The 7,373-nt window shown below is 32.5% G+C and overlaps 1 long non-coding RNA gene across 1 annotated transcript in view; it reads left to right on the top strand.

The window, feature by feature from the left end:
* Positions 1–2,625: 2,625 nt before the first annotated feature.
* LOC309656920 overlaps positions 2,626–7,373 on the top strand; it is a 33,815-nt gene continuing 29,067 nt past the window's right edge. The window contains exon 1 of the long non-coding RNA XR_014261613.1: positions 2,626–7,059. This is a non-coding gene — a long non-coding RNA (uncharacterized lncRNA). The remainder of the gene's footprint in view (positions 7,060–7,373) is intronic.

Here is a 7,373-nt window from a genome sequence, read left to right on the forward strand (position 1 = left end):
CCTTATTTCCTTGAACCCCATCATCATTCTTTCTCTCTTCCATCTTGTCAAAACAAAAAGAATTAAATTTTACTTGATTCCAATGCATCTCACAATAATCCCCAGTCCTTCTTCTCTCCTTTAAGGCCAAGTTTCTTGAAAGGGTAGCATGTACTCACCACACATTCGTTCTTCAGATCACTCCAATCTGAAAATTGTCTCCACTACTCCATGAAATAATTCTAACCTAGGTCACCAATAACTTCCTCATTGCTAAATATTAATGCAAATTTTTATTCTTCATATTAATGAAAGTCTTTGCAGCATTTGACATGCTTCTTACTTTACCATTATTCTCCTTTTTGTGTGTGTATGTGTGTGTGTTTGTGTGTGTGTGTGTGTGATTTCATATCATCCCTGATTTTTTTCTTCTACTCAAGTATTTTTTTCTCAGTGTTCTTGATTTTTGTGTATTGTGATCTCTCTTGCTTGTCACAGTCTAACTTCAACTGATATGACACCTCATATTTAGTTTTAAGAACTTACAATTACAAGCTTCCATTTCCTCCTTTCCAGTCCTTGAACTCTTTTTTATGTTTATTTCTGCATATGTTACATGCCACACAATACACTGTCATTTCTTCTAGACAATTATTTTCATACACTTAGAATAAGAAAATAAGTATTCTATGTTTACCCAACTTTCTAAAGTATTTTCAGGACTGCTACCTTTTTAGCATATTTCAGATTTCCATCTGGTATCACATTTCTTCTTCCTGAAGAATTGTCTGTAATATTTGTTGTAGTGCAGTTCAAGCCTTCTGATAATGAATTCTTCTGACTTTCTAAATTTTGTTTTGTCAGGGAAGGACTTTATTTAATGTGTGTTTAGATAAATATCATTATTGAGACAGGCATACAACAAATTGCACATATTTAGAGTTTAAATTTTAATAATTTTTGACATAATTATTGTCAATGAAACTATCATCAAAAGAAAAATATAAGCAGATTTATTACCCCCATATACTTAGGCAACTACTATTCTCCTTTAGTCACTATATTTTTTGAGTGTTGATAAATTCTGATATATCACTTTATTCATTTATAGATTGTACTTCTGATGGTGTTTTATCTAAAGAATATTTGCCTAATCCAAGCTCATCAAGATTTTCTTGTATGTTTTTATATAAACTTAAGCTTTAAATGTAGGTCTGAGATTAATTTTAAGTTACTTTCACCCCCCAGGAATATTTTTTCTTCAAGTTTCAAAGATCTCCAAGTGATCCCAACATCCACCCCTTCCTACTCTTACATTCATGCATCTGTAAGATAGCTGCCTAGAACAGGTCTAAAGTTAATTTTTATATGGCATAATCAATGGATCAAAGTTTTTACTTTGTCATAAGGATAGCCAATTTTTTCATCACCATTTGTTGAAGAGACAATTCTTTCTTCATTGAATTGCCTTAGCACATTTATCAGTTGTCTAAATATGTGGGAACCTGATTTTTGGGTTTTCCATTGTGTTTCCTTATTCTGTTTATCTTTACACAAATACTATATTTAAAAAATAAGTCTAGAGGTCATGGAATTTTAGTCCTTCAACAATTGTTTTTCTTCAACGTTGTTTTGTTTATGATAAGTCCATCATAGCCCATATGGATTTTAGAATCAGTTTGTTAATTTAAATAAAACTAAAGATAAAATTATGGAATTCTGTATGGGATTGAGTTGAATCTATAGATTAGTTGAAGGAGAATTGACATTTTAACTATATATATATATATATATATATATACATATATATATTTTAATATCTTTATTGGAGTATAATTGCTTTACAATGGTGTGTCAGTTTCTGCTTTATAACAAAGTGAATCAGTTATACATATACATATATCCCCATATCTCTTCCTTCTTGCATCTCCCTCCCTCCCACCCTCCCAATCCTACCCCTCTAGGTGGTCACAAAGCACCGAGCTGATCTCCCTGTGCTATTAAGTCTCCTCAATATAGCTCTCTGTTATTTTAGGTAACTGATTTCTTTTATCAATAATTTGTCATTTTCAGTGTACAGATTTTACCCGTATTTTACCAGAATCTCCCCTAAATATTTCAAATTTTTGCTGCTATTATAATTGTGTTGTTTAAGATTTTTAATTTGATTGTATCATGCTGGTATTTATAATATAGTTAATTTTTGTATTTTCATATTTCTATCCAGTAACACTGCTACACTCACTCATTATTTCTAGTGTCTATTTTGTACATACCATTGGATTTGCTACAACAATCCTTATGTAATCTGTGAATAAAGACAGCTTTGCTACTTCATTTCCATTATGATTGCCTTTTGTTTCTTTTTCATGGCTTATTACATCAGCTGGAATCTCCAGTACAGGGTTGATTAGAAACACTCCCAAATTCATTCTATGAAGCCACCATCACCCTGATACCAAATCCAGAAAAAGATATCACAAAAAAGAAAATTATAGACCAATATCATTGATGAACATAGATGCAAAAATCCTCAACAAAATACTAGCAAGCAGAATCCAACAACACATTAAAAGGATCATACACTATGATTAAGTGGGATTTATCCCAGTGATGCAAGGATTCTTCAATATATGCGAATCAATCAATGTGATACACCACATTAAAAAATTAAGGAATAAAGACGATATGATTATCTCAATAGATGCAGCAAAAGCTTTTGACAAAATTCAACATGAATTTATGATAAAGACTCTCCAGAAAATGGGTAGAGAGGGGACCTACCTCAACATAATAAAGTCCATAAATGACAAACCCACAGCAAGTATCATACTCAATGGTGAAAAACTGAAAGCATTACCACTAAGATCAGGAACAAGACAAGGACGTCCACTCTCGCCACTCTTATTCAACATAGTTTTGGAAGTCCTAGCCAGGGCAATCAGAGAAGAAAAAGAAATAAAAGAAATACAAATTGGAAAAGAAGAAATAAAACTGTCACTGTTTGCAGATGACATGATACTATACATAGAAAATCCTAAAGAAGACACCAGAAAACTACTAGAAATAATCAATGAAGTTGGTAAGGTTGCAGTATACAAAATTAATGCACAGCAATCTCTGGCATTCCTATACACCAACAACGAAAAATCAGAAAGAGATATTAAGGAAACACTCCCATTTGCAATTGCAACAAAAAAGAACAAAATACCTAGGAATAAACCTGCCTAAGGAGGTGAAAGACTTGTACTCAGAAAACTATAAAACGCTGATGAAAGAAATCAAAGATGACATAAACAGATGGAGAAATATACCATGTTCTTGGATTGGAAGAATCAATATTGTGAAGATGACTATGCTACCCAAAACAATCTACAGATACAATGCAATCCCTATCAAACTACCAATGGCATTCTTCACAGAATTAGAGCAAAAAATTTTATAATTCGTATGGAAACACAAATAAGCGTGAATAGCAAAAGCAATCTTGAGAAAGAAAAATGGAGTTGGAGGAATCAGGCTCTCCGACTTCAAACTACCACAAAGCTACAATAATCAAGACAGTATGGTACTGGAACAAAAACAGAAATATAGATCAATTTTACAGGAAAGAATGCCCAGAGATAAATCCATGCACGTATGGTCACCTAATTTAAAACAAAGGAGGCAAGAACATACAATGGAGAAAAGACAGCCCTTCAATAAGTGGTGCTGGGAAAACTGGACAGCTACATGTAAAAGAATGAAATTAGAACACTACCTAACACCATACACAAAAATAAACTCCAAATGGATTAAAGACCTAAATGTAAGACCAGACACTATGAAACTCTTAGAGGAAAACACAGGAAAAACACTCTTTGACATAAACAACAGCAAGATCTTTTTTGACCCACCTCCTAGAGTAGTGGAAATGAAAACAAAAATAAACAAATGGGACTTAATTAAACTTAAAAGCTTCTGCACAGCAAAGGAAACCATAAACAAGATGAAAAGAGCACCCTCAGAATGGGAGAAAATATTTGCAAATGAAGCAACTGACAAAGGATTAATCTCCAAAATATACAAACAGCTCATGGAGCTCAATATCAAAAAAACAAGCAATCCAATTACAAATTGGGCAGAAGACCTAAATAGACGTTTAACCAAGGAAGACATACAGACGGCCAAGAGGCACATGAAAAGATGTTCAGCATCACTAATTATTAGAGGAATGTAAATCAGAACTACAATGAGGTATCACCTCATGCCAGTCAGAATGGCCATTATCAAAAAATCTAGAAATAATAAACGCTGGAAAGGGTGTGGTGAAAAGGGAACCCTCCTGCACTGTTGGTGGGAATGCAATTAATAAAACCACTATGGAGAACAGTATGGAGTTTCCTTAAAAAACTAAAACTAGAACTACCATATGACCCAGCAGTCCCACTACTTGGCATATACCCTGAGAAAGCCATAATTCAAAAAGAGACATGTACCACAATGTTCATTGCAGCAGTATTTACAATAGCCAGGACATGGAAGCAACCAAAATGTCCATTAACAGATGAATGGATAAAGAAGATGTGGCACATATATACAATGGAATATTACTCACATAAAAAGAAACGAAATTGAGTTATTTGTAGTGAGGTGGATGGACCTAGAATCTGTCCTACAGATTGAAGTAAGTCAGAAAGAGAAAAATAAATACCGTATGCTAATGCATATATATGGAATCTAAAAAAAAAAAAAAAAAAAAAAACGGTACTGATGAACCTACTTGCAGGGCAGGAATAAAGATGTAGACATAGAGAATGGACTTGAGGACATGGGGTGGGAGGGGGAAGCTGGGGCGAAGTGAGAGTAGCATCTACATATATACACTACCGAATGTAAAATAGCTAGTGGGAAGCAGCAGCATAGCACAGGGAGATCAGCTTGGTGCTTTGCGATGACCTAGAGGGGAGGGGTAGGGAGAATGGGAGGGAGGCTCAAGAGGGAGGGGATATGGGAACATATGTAGGCATATGGCTGATTCACTTTGCTGTACAACAGAAACTAAGTATTGTGAAGGGATTATACTCCAATAAAGATCTATTTAAAAAAATGTGGTAAGAGAGACATATCTGTCTTATCTTTAAGCATTCCTTCTTTTATTCTTTCATATTAATATCATTAAGTGTGGTATTATCTGTAGATTTTTTTTTCTTAGATGTCTTTTATCAGGCTGAGGAAATTTCTATTTCTCATTTGCTGAAAGTTGCTTTATTTATTTTTTAATCAGGAATGATTTCTAGATTTTTTCAAATGACTTTTCTACATCTATTTAATTAATTGTATGGATTTTAATTCGTTGTTTGAAATGAATTGCATTCATTAATTTCCATTTTTTCAACCTTATATTCTTGTGAAAAACTACACTTGGTCATGATATATTATCCTTTGTATATGTTATTGGATGTAATTAGCTAAGTTTTAAAAAATGATTTCCATCTTAGTTTTCATGATGGATATTGGTGGAAGTACTGAATACATGTACTTTTAGAAATATATTCTCAAATGTCCAAATAAAATAGTACCTATATGCATTAACTTTATAGAAATGATGCAATTAACAAAAATATAAGGAAAAGTAGAAAATAAAAATTTATTGATTAGAGGCTCTGCAATAACTAGAAATCAAAAGATATTGTTTTATTTTGAAAAGACCAAGTAATAATTATCATAATATTAAATATTATGTTAATGTAAAGGTGAAAATTATGACATATAATGTAGCTGGATTAAAGATTTGTTATTTGCTCATATCAGGGAACTAATATAGAGAACTTAATCCTAATGAATAAAGTTATTTTACAAAAACATAATTGGAAAGTTAAGCACTAGAAAATATCACAAAAGTTAAAAAACCATAAAAACAGAAAACATACCATAAAAGTGCAAAAGGAACTAAGATCAAACATACATATTGTCATATCAATAAATATAAATGTGTTTAATTCACCTATTGAATTTCAATTCAGATTGAATACAAGACAAATCTGAAATGTTTGTCCTAGATAAGGGATGTACCTAAAACAAAATGAGGCAGAAAATTTGAAAATAAAAGCATGAGCAATGATCTATTAAATATGGACAAAGTCATATTGGAAAACTGAATATTAAAAAAGGAGAAATATCAATTTTCATATCAGCCATATGAATGCAAACCACAAAGCATTAATTAAAGCAAAGAAGACTTGTAACACTGACATTTTGCAGCAAGTGCAAACAACAAACTACTATGCATTTATAAAGTAGAATAAGAGAGCCCTCTATGCAACTTTTTGTAGTAACTCCAAGAAATCATTTTAAATGAAAAGCATCTTGAATCACAATATGAATAGGAGGCTATCTTAGGTAACATTTAGTAAATGCACCATCATACTCTTATTCAGTGATAAATATTTGTTTTAAAAGATTAGCATGCCAAATTTTAGATTTACACATGATTATTTTCTTTTTCAAGAATAGAATTTTTCAAATGCAATCATTTCATTTGGGTTGAAGCATGACTTGAAATAACAGAAATACATAATGTATGACATACATTTAATATGTCAAAATTTGAAATGAGCTTCAGTTTATGAGAATCAGAAATTCCCTCTACAGATAAAAACAATATTGTGTTTCGATATTTCAAAAAAGAACATCTTTCATGTTCTTTAAAATTTTTATTATGTTATAAAAGCTAGTATTCCTTTGTATTTAGCTATTTGTACGGCCATGGTGATTGCTATCACTCAGTAATTCTAGACTGGCAGTTTAGTACATAAAGAATATTAAGTCTGTTCCAGATTATTATTAACTTTCAGTTCAAAACAGTATCATATAGGTGGAAGAATTATTTGTCTTCTTGAATTTAAACAAAAAGGATTATTTTTCAATGTTTTAAAATAACACCAATAGATGTTTGTTTTAGCTATATTTCTTTAAGTAATTATTTATTCAATGTACATTACTTATGTTACCATTTAATTAATCAATGTATATTATTTTCCTAGTATAGCTAGATACAGAAAATATTAACTGGTGTTTTTGTAAATTAAAAAGATGGAAGTTGGGCTTCCCTGGTGGCACAGTGGTTGAGAATCTGCCTGCCAATGCAGGGGACACGGGTTCGAGCCCTGGTCTGGGAAGATCCCACATGCCGGGGAGCAACTGGGCCCGTGAGCCACAACTACTGAGCCTGCGCGTCTGGAGCCTGTGCTCCACAACAGGAGAGGCCGCGATAGTGAGAGGCCCGCACACCGCAATGAAGAGTGACCCCCGCTTGCCGCAACTAGAGAAAGCCCTCTCACAGAAATGAAGACCCAACACAGCTAAAATAAATAAATAAATAAATTTATTTAAAAAAAAAAAAAAGATGGAAG

Source organism: Balaenoptera physalus (assembly GCF_965194825.1).
Source record: "Balaenoptera physalus genome assembly, chromosome: 3".
Lineage (NCBI taxonomy): Eukaryota > Metazoa > Chordata > Mammalia > Artiodactyla > Balaenopteridae > Balaenoptera > Balaenoptera physalus.